The sequence below is a fragment of the Ahaetulla prasina genome, chromosome 8 (genome assembly GCF_028640845.1).
Source record: "Ahaetulla prasina isolate Xishuangbanna chromosome 8, ASM2864084v1, whole genome shotgun sequence".
In the NCBI taxonomy this organism is placed as follows: domain Eukaryota; kingdom Metazoa; phylum Chordata; class Lepidosauria; order Squamata; family Colubridae; genus Ahaetulla; species Ahaetulla prasina.
The window spans coordinates 8,163,087-8,178,444 of NC_080546.1; positions in this window are offsets into that span (position 1 = coordinate 8,163,087).

A 15,358-nucleotide genomic window follows, 5' to 3' on the forward strand; every position below is an offset into this window, starting at 1 on the left:
AGAATAGAATAGAATAGAATAGAATAGAATATTTGGAGTGGAATAGAATAGAATAGAATAGAATAGAATAGAATAGAATAGAATAGAATAGAATAGAATAGAATAGAATAGAATAGAATAGAATTTTTTATTGGCCAAGTGTGATTAGACATGCACACCAAGGAATTTGGTGCATATGCTCTCAGTGTACATAAGAGAAAAGATACCTTCATCAAGGTACAACATTTACAACACAAATGATGGCCAACTAAATGATTACCAACTAAAGAAGAAGGTAGGTCTTAACTGAATAGTAAGGGAACTGTTTGATGCTCAATATAGTTTGACCTTGGAATTAATGAGCTAGAAGTTTGGTAGTTGTTGATGGTTACCAAATAGAACTAAGAACTAAACTTAAGCAAATTAAGAAGAGGAGAATGACGGATTGAAGGGCTACAAAAAATTTTTTCCCCCCCCAATCCGTTTATGAACTGAGAGTCATTGCAACAGATTGAGGAAGGATCTCTGGCACAATAAATCATTATTGTGTTTAGAGGTTTTTAAGAAGACACTGGATAGTCACTTTTCTGAAATGGTATAGGACAGTGATGGCTAATCTTTTGGTTATCATGTGCCGAAAGTGTGCGAGCGCGCGATAGCGCGCACATGCTGGCCCCCATAATATAATGCATACGTGACACCCTCCCACCCCCCACCTCCCTGTGCATGTGCACATGACCCCCTCACCCTCTCCCATGCACGCGTGTGTGACTCTCGCCCCCCCATCTGCGCATGCACACGAACCCCGGCCCCCCCACCAATTTTGGGCCTAGTATAGGCCTCCCTGCAGCCTCCTGGCACCAAAAAGGGACACCACACACCCTGTGCTCCATTTTGGGCCTAAAAGGGGCCACGGGGGAGCGTCGTCATCCCCCAGCACCCCATTTTGGGCCTAGTAAGCCTCCCTGCAGCCTCCTGGGACCAAAAACGCCCCCCGTGCTCCCCACGCATGCACAGGTGACCCCCTGTGCATGCGCGGTAGAGACCTGAAAATTAGCTGGTCGGCGGGAGGCACGGACGCATGCGCGATGGAGCTGAGCTGCGCGATGGCTCATGTGCCCGCCGAGAGGGCTCCGCATGACAGCTGTGGCACACGTGCCATAGGTTCACCATCAGTTCTGGTTCTGATTCTAATGGAGACAATTAAAATAAACACGCTGTTGTTTGCTCCTCACTGATATCTCCTGCTTTGCTCTCCTCTCCATCCTGCAAATTCTAAATCCAGTTCATATATGTGTGTGTATTTGGTTATATATGCATAATAGTTATATTTTGAGAACTGAAGGCAATGAGATTTCATTTTGATGTATGCTGATTAGTGTACATTTAAAATGACAATGAAGATTCTAGTCAAGTCTAGCCTAGTCTATTCTTCTCATGGTTCTATTCTATTCTATTCTATTCTATTCTATTCTATTCTATTCTACTCTACTCTACTCTACTCTACTTACTCGACTCACTCGACTCGACTCGACTCTGTTCTACCCTGCTTCCCCCAAAATAAGATGTCCCCTGACTATAAGCCCAAAAGGGCTTTTGAGCACATAGCAATAAGACCAGGCGCTTATATCAAGGTTCAAAAAAATATAAGACAGGGACTTCTTTTCAGGGAAACACAGTAGTATTCTACTCTACTCCACTCTACTCTACTCCTGTTCTGTTCTACTCTATTCTTTGTCAATGATACCAGAATTTCAGAACAATTGAGTGAGTAAATTGGAAAAAACAGTCAAGTTACCCAACTTTGTTCGATGCTTCGATTCAGGCCACCGAGCAGATCCAGTTGAATCAAATTGAAAGCATCTTATTTGATGCACAACTTAATTGGACATCTGGAATGGTATCAGATCTCCTGCTTGAGCAGCAGGTTGGACTAAAAGACTTCCAAAGTCCCTTCCACAACTCTATTATTCTATGTTCTAAGGTGATTAGATAGTCATCTACTAAAGATGACCTTAAACAGGAAAGTTGTATTAGTTGGCTTCAATGACTTCCATCAAACCTTTGATTTCATCCATAGTAGTAGTACCACAACAAAGCATCATTATCGCTTGCTCATCCTTCTTAACACAGAAAATATTTTGCACTGCTAGTTTTATAAGCCCGATATTAAAGTTGTTTTAAAATACCTGCTGGGAGGAGGTTGAATCGATAAGAACAGCATGGGCGCAGAAGTTCGAAGCAGATACTTCCCGGCCTTTATATATATTGTCTACTCTTTAAATCTTGCACATTTCCCAAACATTGATCACCCGCCATCTGTAATGAGCAAATATAACCAGTGTACCTTGAGTAATGTGGACAAATAGCCATTGTCTAGGTGACACTCGATATTCTGTACAACCATGTATCATTTTGCAATAGAATCAGGGACTGGAAATTGAAGTGATATCATGTATCCCGTTATAATGACATTTGCAAGGGATAGAATAAAAGAAATATGGTTGAGAAGACCCCAAAATCTTCTTTTTTGGGTGTGTGTGTGTGTGTGTGTGTGTGTGTGTGTGTGTGTGTGAAGGTTTCTCAAGTTTATTTTCATTTTTTACAAGCATACCAACGTGTAAACAGTGTGGCACCTGAGTGACATGCGCCTTGATGCAAATAAAATAGTACTAATCACATCTGTTTCACTTGACAAGCTTATATAATTCTAGTAATAATATACGTATTTTTTACAAAATTGTAATCTTTCATCATTCAGTTATTCAATATTTCAATGTGTCAGTTTTATGCCAATCACCCTATTCTTTTTTTTAAAAAAATAGTTTTTATTCAGCATTTTTCATATTTAAAAGCAGAAAAAACAGAAAAAACAATAAAGAAAACAAGACAAACACAACAATCTATCATAATTTTTGGGTCGGCATGTGTGTTCTGCTTTTGTAATTAACTCTTCTACTTTACCTTTGGGATGCGGTAGCTCAGTGGCTAAGATGCTGAGCTTGTCGATCGAAAGGTCGGCAGTTCAGCGGTTCAAATCCTGAATGCCACGGAACAGGGTTTTCCACTGGGAAGTGAACTTGGTACAAAATAAGTGGTATCTAGGGACACGGTGCCTCAGTGGCTAAGATGCTGAGCTTGTTGATCGAAAGGTCAGAAGTTCAGTGGTTCGAATCCCTAAGTGCCGCGTAATGGGGTGAGCTCCCGTGACTTGTCCCAGCTTCTGCCAACCTAGCAGTTCGAAAGCACGTAAAAAATGCAAGTAGAAAAATAGGGACCACCTTTGGTGGGAAGGTAACAGCGTTCCGTGTGCCTTTGGTGTTGAATCATGCCAGCCACATGACCATGGAGACATCTTCGAACAGTGCTGGCTCTTCGGCTTTGAAACGGGGATGAGCACCGCCCCCTAGAGTCAGGAACGACTAGCACATATGTGCGAGGGGAACCTTTACCTTTACTTTACCTTTTTGTCCTTTATAACAACTATAATAGCCATTACAACCATACTAGTTATGTATATTTACATTATATTTACACAGTCAGTAATTTAACTTTGACAATAATTAATAACTTTAATTATTATTTAATCAATATTTAAAACTCTTATTTCTTATTTAGGTTTCTATTTTCTAGCCACTTCTACATTCTATTCCATACTTTGAAATAGTCTGAATCTTCTCTTTCCTTTATTCCCATAGTCATTTTGTTCATTTCTGCACATGACCCCAAAATCATTTTATTAGCCTCATTTGTCACGCTTTCCAAAACTGGGATCTATGTACCATATTTTTCAGAGTATAAGATGCACTGTATAGTTTTTGTGGAGGAAAATGAGAAAAAAAGCTGATTGGCAGGTGGATTGGCCTCCCGGAATACCCCCAACCAGCTGTTCCCAGAGGTGAATTTTAGCAACAGGTTCCTTGGTTGTGAGCTCTGTGCCTTGCTTTTTTTTTTTTTTTTTGCTTTTTTTCCTGCCTCTGAAACTCTGTTTCAGAAAAAAAAAAAATCTGCTTCTGAAAGCCTCCGAAACAGCTTCCGAAAAAAAGCCTCTGAAGCTCTATTTGGGGGCTTTTTTTCTGAAGCTCTGTTTGGAGGCTTTTTTTCTGAAGCTCTGTTTGGGGGCTTTTTTTCTGAAGCTCTGGTTGGGGGCTTTTTTTCTGAAGCTCTGTTTGGAGGCTTTTTTTTCTGAAGCTCCGGTTGGGGGCTTTTTTTCTGAAGCTTCATTTCTGATGCTTTTTTCAGCCTCTGAAACCTCCGTTTGAGAAGCTGGGCGGGGCTACATTCCGAGTATAAGACACACCCAGATTTTCACCCTCTTTTTTGGGGAAAAAAGGTGCATCTTATACTCTGAAAAATACGGTAATATTTTTTTTAAAAAAATGCCTAGGGATTTACAGGCAGTGCTTGACTTACAACAGTTCACTTAGTGACTAAAATTACAACAGCGCTGGAAAAAGTGACATGACCATTTTTCAGACTTATGACTGTTGCAGCATCCCCAGGGTCATGTGATTTACGTTCGGATGCTTGACAACTGACTCATATTTATGACGGTCTCAGAGTCCCGGGGGTCACTTGATCCACTTTTGCGACCTTCCGACACAAGCGAAGTCAATGGGGAAGCCAGATGCACTGAACAACCGTGTTGCTAACTTAACAACTGCAGTGATTCACTTAACAAATGTGGCAAGAAAAGTCATAAAATGGGGGGAATACTCGCTTAACAAATGTCTCATTTACTAGCATACATTTTGGGTTCAATTGTTTGTTTGTTTGTTTGTTTGTTTGTTTATTTGTCAAACACAACAGTGTAAGTATAAGTATAAGTATAAGTATAAGTATAAGTATAAGTATAAGTATAAGTATAAGTATAAGTATAAGTATAAGTATAAGTATAAGTATAAGTATAAGTATAAGTATAAGTATAAGCATGAAATAACCATACAAATTGGATACAATCAAAGGGAATATTAGGACAGGAACGGTAGGCACGCTGGTGCTCTTATGCACGCCCCTTACAGACCTCTTAGGAATGGGGTTGAGGTCAATAGTAGATAGTCTTTAGTTAAAGATTTTGGAATTTTTGGGAAGGGACCACGGAGTCAGGTAGTTCATTCCAGGCATTAATAACTGAAGTCATATTTTCTACAATCAAAATTGGAGAGGTTCACATTAAGCTTAAATCGATTGTGTGCTCGTGTATTGTTGCGATTGAAGCTGAAGTAGTCTTCAACAGGAAGGACATTGTAGCAGATGATTTTATGAGTTATACTCAGGTCATGCCGAAGGCGGCGGAGTTCTAAATTTTCTAAACCCAGGATTTCAAGTCTGGTGGCGTAAATTATTTTGTTGTGATCACAGGAGTGGAGAACTCTTCTTGTAAAATATTTCTGGACACGTTCAATTGTATTAATTGTGGCTGTAAGTTGAGGACTACCCGTATCCATTTGCTCGGACCATGCCTTTCAAGTTTCTGTCAATTATAAACTAGCTTTCCCCTAATCCTTTTTTAAAATATATATTTTATTAGTTTATCAAAATATAAAATGCAAAAATAAATGAGAATAATAGGAAAATATGGAAGGAGTGAGGAAAGGGAAAAAGGGAAAATAAAAGCATTGACTTTTGACTCTTTTTGATGCAGTAGAATAAGTAATAACCTACAATCTCAACTTTTTTATTTTTACACTATAATATAACCATGGCATTTCTAGAACCACAAATCTATCCAATCGGCAAAACCCAAAATCAAAGTTTTTTGGGGGTTTTTCCACCTCAAGCACAAAGTCCAGAAGCGGTTTCCAAGAAGAAACTGGTCTACAGTGGGCATCAGATGAGGAGATTGTGTTCTTTTCTTTAATCAGAAATCAATTTAGCCATCTCTTTTTTTTTTTTTTGTTTACATTTATACCCCGCCCTTCTCTGAAGACTCAGGGCGGCTTAGAGTGTATAAGGCAATAGTCTCATTCTATTTGTATATTTTTACAAAGTCAACTTATTGCCCCCCCAACAATCTGGGTCCTCATTTTACCTACCTTATAAAGGATGGAAGGCTGAGTCAACCTTGGGCCGGGCTTGAACATGCAGTAGTTGCAGGCTTTGTGTTCTTAATAACAGGCTGTACCAGCCTGAGCTATCCGGCCCCTATCTCTGCTAACTCCATCACGTTTTGCAGCTATTGTAGGAATCAAAGTAGCTTTCTCCTCATCTGATGCCCACTGTAGACCAGTTCAACATCCAAAAATTTTGGAAGAACCAAGGTTAAGATGAATAAATACACCCTCCATATCAACACACCTTTCCTTCTCCCAGATCAAAGTAAAGTAATTGATTTTCTGGACCAGGGATCTCCAACCTTGGTCCCTTTAAGACTTGTGGACTTCAACTCCCAGAGTTCCTCAGCCAGCTTTGCTTTGCTGGCTGAGGGACTCTGGGAGTTGAAGTCCACAAGTGACCTGTGGACCGGTTCTGTGGGCGTGGGTTAGTGGGTGTGACATGGCTTCGTGGGCGTGGCTTACTGGCCATGGCAGGGGAAGGATACTGCAAAATCCCCATTTCCTCCTAGTCAGCTGCGACTCGGAAGGCAGAGAATAGATGGGGACGGGGGCCAATCAGAATTTTTACTACCGGTTCTCCGAACTACTCAAAATCTCCGCTACCATTTCTCCAGAACTGGTCAGAACCTGCTGAAACCCACCTCTAAAGCCATTGCACCAAGCTGGGTCCAGCTAGGTAAAAAACTGCCTATGCAAAAAAAAAAAAACAACATTAAATGAGGACAAAAAAACCTATTTTTCAGGAAATGAACACCAAATTGAGTATACAATTGTAGGAGGAATATTTTTCCTCCGGGGGGGGAGGGGGAGAGTTAGGGAATTCGCCAACCGAAACCGATGAGATAGTCAGGAAAGCCGGGATATCAAAACTGACACAGAAGCCTTCGTCGAAATCTACCATAACTGCTGAAATGACAGCAGCTCCTTCAGCATTGCCATGTGCGTAACACAGCTTGGGCCAAAGCAATTTCCCCTCGGTGCTTCTTGCCGCTCGGCATGTGCGCCGTCTGCTATCTTTGGCACACGTTCCCAACTACTTAATTCTCTTTCCTCTTCACCGCTGACAGCCAAACCTTCCAGGATCTGGTTGTGCGCCGTTACCGTTCCTGTAACAGGTTTGTTCGTCCCGTGAGAAGCTCAGAGGAGGCCCCAGAATTCCTTAGAATCCACCCCCCTCATCCCCGTAGCCTGCCGACCGCTTTTATCGAAAGAGGAACTCTGTTCCTGTGCAGAAATCTTTTAATAGCACAAGCCACTCCTGAACACGTCTCCCTGGTTGCTGCAGCTTTTCGGATTGTTGCCAATTAGCAGAACTTGTGGAGAGAAGTCAGATTCTGTCTCGATGCGATATTTCGCTCAGAAGGAGAAAGCTGGGCCAATCTGCCTCAATTAGATGCTTTTTTTTTTTTAGGTATATAAAAGAGATTCTCCCTATTTCTTGCAGTAGCAACAGCACTTAGATTCACCCGTGTTTCCCTGAAAATAAGACTGGGTCTTATATTAATTTTTGCTCCAAAAGACGCATTAGGGCTTATTTTATAGTTAGGTCTTATTTTGGGGGGAAATACGGTACTAAATGCACCCATCTGGCTGACAGTCTTAACTGGGGCTTATTTTGGGGGTAGGGCTTAGATTACGAGCATCCTGAAAAATCATGCTAGGACTTATTTTCTGGTTGGGTCTTATTTTCGGGAAAACAGGATATGTACTACTTTGCAGGGCTTTACAGCCCCTCTCTAAGCAATTTACAAAGTTAGCATATATATTTTTTTATTTGAATTTATATCCCGCCCTTCTCCGAAGATTCAGGGCGGCTTACCTTGTGTAAGGCAATAGTCTCATTCTATTTGCATATTTATATACAAAGTCAACTTATTGGCCCCCCCCCCCAACAATCTGGGTCCTCATTTTACCTACCTTATAAAGGATGGAAGGCTGAGTCAACCTTGGGCCTGGTGGGACTCGAGTCTGCAGTAATTGCAGGCAGCTGTGTGTTAATAACAGGCTACATTAGCCTGTTGAGCCACTTCCCAGCCCTTAACAATCTGGGTCCTCATTTTACCAACCTCAGAAGGATGGAAGGCTGAGTCAACCTTGATCTGGTCAGGATTGAACTCCTGGCAATGAGCTGAGCTAGCCTGCAATACTGCATTCTCACCACTGTGCCACCATAGCTCATAGCCTCTGTTGGCCAGCAAAGTGTTACAGCCGCAGTGATATACTAAAGCAGGATGTTCTGTGGCTTCATGCATTTGCTTCCAAGGAATTGAGCTTCTATCAAAGCCACTGAGCGGTGTGGCTCAGGCTGTAAGAAGCCTGTTATTAAACACAGCTGCCTGCAATTACTGCAGGTTCTAGTCCCACCAGGCCCAAGGTTGACTCAGCCTTCCATCCTTTATAAGGTAGGTAAAATGAGGACCCAGATTGTTGGGGGGGCAATAAGTTGACTTTGTATATAAATATACAAATAGAATGAGACTATTGCCTTACACAATGTAAGCCGCCCTGAGTCTTCAGAGAAGGGCAGGATATAAATGTAAAAAAAACCAAAAAACAGAATTTTAATTACTTACTCATTTATCCCACCTTTATGACTTTTAGAAATAACTCCAGGTGGCAAACATATCTAATGCTTCCTCCTCCTCCTATTTCCCCCATAACAACAACTCTGCAAGCTAAATTGGGCTGAGAGAGAGGGATTGCACCCAAGGCACCCAGCCAGCTTTCATGCCTAAGATGGGACTAGAACTCACTGTCTCCTGATCATCCCAAAGTCAACCAGCCAGCTTTCATGCCTAAGGTGGGACTAGATACCTTATTTCTTTACTATATTTTCTATTGAGTATTCCCAGCAAAAAAAAGGGTTCTGGTTTCCAGTCTATGTGTTGGTCAGTTATTTCTTCCAGCCATTTTCTGATTTTGGCCCAATTTTTTTTTTCAGATGGACGTGTCCACCCTAAATGGTAATACGTTCCATATAATTTTTTGCACTTCCAGCATATTGGGGAACTCCTCCCAACAGTCTGGGTCCTCATTTTACCCACCTCGGAAGGATGGAAGGATGGGTTAATCTTGAGCCGGTGAGATTTGAACTGTCAAACTTGCAGCTAGCGGTCAGCTGGAGTAGCCTGCAGTGCTGCACTCTAGGCACTGCGCCACCTCAGCTCTATAAAACAGAAAACCCACCACCTCTTAATAAAATATGTTGCTACTGTAATAAGTCTTGTTCCCTTATGCTTACCGTAAGGATGAATAACATATATTAGCAGTCTCTGCAGGGTTGTCCTATATCCTCCTGCAGAGAGTGCTGATATTCGAGATTCCAGCAATCTCCTGCAGAGATTGCTAATAATACATATTCCCGCTGCCCCCATCACAGTATAAAGTAGTATTCCATTAAAGTATTTCTTTGTGGGACTGGTATTATAGCCTCTTGACTTCTGGGATAGAATGTTACTTGGGTTTATGGAAAGGGGTTTGTCCAAATGCATCTGATCATTTATGTATTTGCATGTACAGTGGTACCCTGGTACTCAACTGCTTTGAAACTCATTGAATTTGGTACTCAATGCATTTTGACAAAAATGTCTTAGAATAGAATAGAATAGAATAGAATAGAATAGAATAGAATAGAATGGAACGGAACGGAACGGAACGGAACGGAACGGAATGGAATGGAATAGAATGGAATGGGATAACAGATTTGGAAGGTTTCTTGGAGGTCTTCTAATCCAATCCCTTGCTTAGGCAGGAAACCCTACACTATTTCAGACAATTGGTTATCTAACCTCTTCTTAAAAACTTCCAGTGTTGGAGCATTCACAACTTCTGGAGGCAAGTTGTTCCACTGATTCATTGTTCTGTCAGGAAATTTCTCCTTAGTTCTAAGTTGCTTCTCTTCTTGATTAGTTTCCACCCATTGCTTCTTGTTCTACCCTCAGGTGCTTTGGAGAATAGTTTGACTTCCTCGACTTTGGGGCAGCCCCTGAGATATTGGTAACCCTGCTATCATGTCTCCCCTAGTCCTTCTTTTCTTTAAACTAGACAAACTCAGTTCCTGCAACCACAGGAACTGCAAATTTTGTCCCGATACTTGTTGTTTGTTTGGTATTCAATGCACAAGCTAGAACTTTTCTGTGTCCATAGCCTTGTGACTCACCACATTATTCCCCATGGGGAAAAAAATTGTTTGGTACTCAGTGCTTCTCCCAGAACCAATGAAAGATGAGAATAAGGCACAACTGTAGCATACAGTATATACTGTATGTATATATCATTTATGTGTGGTGTGGATTGGATCATCTTCCAACCTAGAATTAAGAAGAAATTTCCTTACTTACTTAGAGCAATTAATCAGTGGAACAGCTTGTCTCCAGAAATTGTGAATGCTCCATCCCTGGAGGTTTTTAAGAAGAGGTTGGATAACCATTTGTCTGAAGTGGTGTAAGGTTTCCTGCCTGAGCAGGGGGTTGGACTAGAAGACCTCCAAGGACCCTTCCAATTCTATTCTATTCTATTCTATTCTATTCTATTCTATTCTATTCTATTCTATTCTATTCTATTCTATTCTATTCTATTCTATTCTATTCTCCAAGATCCCTTCTAACCCTATTATTCTATGTTCTTTTTTTTTTTTTTGTTAATTGCTTGCTGGTTTTTATGTGCAAGCCAACTAGATTTGTTCTGCAGTTGGTGACCTCAAAACGGTGATGACAATAATAGCAATGCTAGCAACAAGAATAGTAATCGCTGCAACATGCCTGAAACGGAAATGGTCTTCAGCTGTGTGCATTGGCCAGATAACTTTTTCAATAGTTGAGAATTAAAATGAATAAATAAAACCATTCTGGAGTTGCCATAATTATTATTCAGATTCTTCAAGCGCGCAAGCATACACACCCATATGTCTCTGCTCACACGTTTTCTTTCTAACGAGACATACTGTTGAACAATATCAGCTTCCTGTAAAGCTCGGGTTTCTGAATGACATTTTAGGAGGCAGCAATTATATCCCATCAGGCAATTAAAAAGAAGGAGGAGGAGGAGGGGGAGGAGGAGGAGGAGGAGGAGGAGGAGGAGGAGGAGGAGGAGGAGAAGAAGAAGAAGAGGAGGAAGAGGAAGAGGAAGAGGAAGAAGAGGAAGAAGAAGAAGAAGAAGAAGAAGAAGAAGAAGAAGAAGAAGAAGAAGAAGAAGAAGAAGAAGAAGAAGAAGAAGTGTTTCTGCCACTCCAGATGCTGCCTCTGTCAGTCATTGTGTCTATGTCAAACATTGTTCAGTTGTTCCTTAAAAACTGCAGAAAAGACTCGTCTCAGAAAATGAGCAGAAGAGTTCTGGCATTGAAAGTAAGTTTCCCCCCGCCCCCATCCTGGGACAAAGACAAATGAAAACTAGTAAGTTGGGTTTTTATGTCTTAATTCAGGAATTATTTCCTTCCTTGAGGCACCTTTTCTGACGCACATGAGGCACAACTGTTGTGGTCCACCAGCAGCCTGCAGACCTGGCAGCGGAGTCGGACAGTGAGGAAACTGGGGAGGACAATGGGCCAATCCTGGAATCAAGGAAGGCCCGGACGAGGGCTCTGCATCTGAGGCAGGGACAGGGCCATCTGGGAGCAATGCACGAACTCCGGAGCCTCCAGAGGCAGACAGCAGAGAGGCAGAGGAACAGGAGAAGCCTGTTCCTACTGCATGCATGAGAAGAGCTGCCAGAAGGCAGGAGCAGCTGAAGCAAAAAGGACGACTCGGGAGTAAGGCCAGGAGATGATTGGCCACTCCCATAAGGCTTAAAAGAGCAGCAAGGAACTGTTGGGTTCTTTGTGAAAAAGTTGATTTCCGTGCTTCTTGTCAGCGTCTCTTGAACTTTGTGGGGCTTGGACAAAAAAAGCCTTTGGCAGGTTTCCAAAGACAACAAAGGTTGGGGATAAGGCTGAAGGACTGTTTACAAAGAACTTTTAATAATATTGTTTTAATAACATAAGTTTTTTCAGGACTGAATTGTGTTTCGTAATCACTACTTGGGCTTCGGTCACAACAATGACTGCCTTTTATAGTGCGCTTGGCAAGTATGTGGAGAAGACCTGAGAAGACCAACCTTGCAGTTATCTATGGTTCCAGGTTTCCAAGTTTCCAGGTTTGAAGGTTTCCAGGTTTGCACAGACATTTTAGAGCAACCAGTATTGTATAAGTAGGTATTAAAGGCAAAGGTTTTTCCGTGTCCAGTTGTGTCCGACTCTTTGGGCACTGCTCATGTCTGTTTCCTAGCCGAGAGTATCCGCATTGTCCAAGACGTTTCCATGATCATGTAGCCAGCATGACTTTATGCCGAGCCACACAAAATGCTGTTACTTTTCCACTGGGAAGTGAACTTGGTACAAAATAAGTGGTATCTAGGAACACGGTGCCTCAGTGGCTATACATTGTAAGCCGCCCTGAGTCTTCGGAGAAGGGCGGGGTATAAATGTAAACAAAAAAAAAAAAAAAAAAAAAAAAAAAGGGGCTGAGCTTGTCGATCAAAAGGTCAGAAGTTCAGTGGTTCAAATCCCTAGTGCCGCGTAATGGGGTGAGCTCCCGTTCCTTGTCCCAGCTTCTGCCAACCTAGCAGTTCGAAAGCACATAAAAAATGCAAGTAGAAAAATAGGGACCACCTTTGGTGGGAAGATAACAGCGTTCCAGGTGCCTTTGGCATTGAGTCATGCCGGCCACATGACCATGGAGACGTCTTCAGACAGCACTGGCTCTTTGGCTTTCAAACGGAGATGAGCACATGTGCGAGGGGAACCTTTACCTTTATCTAAGTGGTACCTATTGATCTACTTGCATTTACATGGTTTTAAATTTTAATTTGACCTCTTTTACCATAGTTAAAATGATTTTATTGGGAGCCACCAAGAGTTGTTTGAAAGATGGGCAGTTATATAAATGATGATGATGATGTTACCAATTCAGTCATGTCTAACTCTTGGCAATTCTATGGGGCAGGTCTCTTCACATCTTCCAATCTTGTGCTACTTCCAATCTTTGAGTTGTTCTGTGCTCTGGCTTTGGGGGTGTCCAGCCACCGTATCCTTTGGCAGCCTGGATTCCTTCTACTGCTAACTCTTCCAAACATAATTGCTTTCTCCAGTGAATTCTCCCACATGACATGGCCAAAATAAGTGAGACATTGTTTTATTATTTTCCTTCTAGTGACATATCTGGATTTATGTGCTCCAGTACATACTTAGTCAGTCAGTCAGTCAGTCAGTCAGAGTCAGATGATAGATAGATATAGATAGATTAATAGATTGATTGATTGATTGATTGATAGATAGATAGATAGATAGATAGATAGATAGATAGATAGATAGATAGATAGATAGATAGATAGATGATAGGGAGGGAGGGAGGGAGGTAGATAAACAGACAGACAGAGATTAATAATAGGTAGGTAGGTAGGTAGGTAGGTAGGTAGGTAGGTAGGTAGGTAGGTAGGTTGGTAGGTAGGTAGGTAGATGATAGGTACAGTAGGTAGGTAGGTAGGTAGGTAGGTAGGTAGGTAGGTAGATAGATAGATAGATAGATAGATGATAGATAGATAGATAGATAGATAGATAGATAGATAGATAGATAGATAGATAGATAGATGATACGTAGGTAGGTAGGTAGATAAACAGAGAGATTAATAATAGGTAGGTAGGTAGGTAGGTAGGTAGGTAGATAGATAGATAGATAGATAGATAGATAGATAGATAGATAGATAGATAGATAGATAGATAGATGATATAAGAGAGAGAGAGAGAGAGAGAGCTGTTAGAGCAGGAATAGGACAGAGCAGGTCCTGCCTCAGTCATGAAAATTGGAAAATGATGACTTTGAGTCAGCCATTCTCTCTCAGCCACATCTAATCACAGGGAGTTGGTATCATAGAGATCAAATGAAGAGAGATTCAACTTTAATATCTGAAAAAGGAGCCGGATCTAAAGTTAAGAGTCAACTCTGCCAGGGATCATGACAGAAACACATGAACATTGGCAATATTCTAATTAGAGCTGGGTAACTAGGAGCTGTCATTTTTTTTTTTATCGTCCAAATCCTCCAGAGCAAAGTTGGATCCGGAATATCATCAACAATTAAAATGCCATCTCTAAGACACAGATGGTGGAGGCATAGTTAAGAAGGTTAAGAAGGAGGATGTTGTGGGCAAACATAGACTGTCAGCCTTATTGGAATAGGGCGACTTGCCAGTTACAAAGTGTGACTCTGTGAGAGGGAACAATCAACAACAGCAACGGCAAATCTTCAGTTCTCAAGCCATATGTAGAGCATTTTTTTTCAGTCAGCTTCATTTTGCTCCATTGTATTGTCTTTTTGACTTATGCTGTGCCAAAGTCTGCCTGTTCAGCAGGGGGTTGGACTAGAAGACCTCCAAGGTCCCTTCCAATTCTGGTGTTGTATTGCATTGCATTGTATTGTACTGTACTCCATTCCATTCCAATTCCAATTCCAATTCCATTCCATTCCATTCTGTATTTTCTAGTATTGAAGTGTCTAAATAAGGGGTCCTTGATGGTCTCTGAGCTTGGTTGATAATTGCAAATGTTTCATTACTCAAATTCTAAGTTCAATTTCTAACTAAATTGTCTCAGATAACTAAATACTAATGTTCAGTATACATACACATACACACATACATACATACATACATACATACATACATACATACATACATATTGTAGATTTTCACGGATATAGGTATGTAGGTCTTGGCATATTCAGGACTTTTCCCGTGCAAGGCTGAGAGTATCTTGGCGACGTTTCGACAAGGTCTCACTCATCATCTTCAAGCTGGTGCTTTAGGCTTCGTGCTTGTACAAGCACCAGCCTGAAGATGATGAGTGAGATTTCATCGAAACGTCGCCAAGATACTCTCAACCTTACAACCTGGTCTACCCAAATATGGGAGGGAGCAATATGTTTCAATAGGAAAAAAACCCCACTATATATATATATGTAAAAATATATGTATATGTATATATACTATATACTATATACAATAATACTAACAATAACAATAACAATAACAACAACAACAACAACAATAGAGTTGGAAGGGACCTTGGAGGCCTTCTAGTCCAACCCCCTGCCCAGGCAGAAAACCCTATGTTCCAACTCCTACCTTCAAAACGACGCTATAGAGCATTGCACACCAGAACAACTAGACACAAGAATAGTTTTTTCCCGAAGGCCATCACTCTGCTAAACAAATAATTCCCTCAACACTGTCAAACTATTTACTAAATCTACACTACTATTAATCTTCTCATTGTTTTCATCACCAATCTCTTT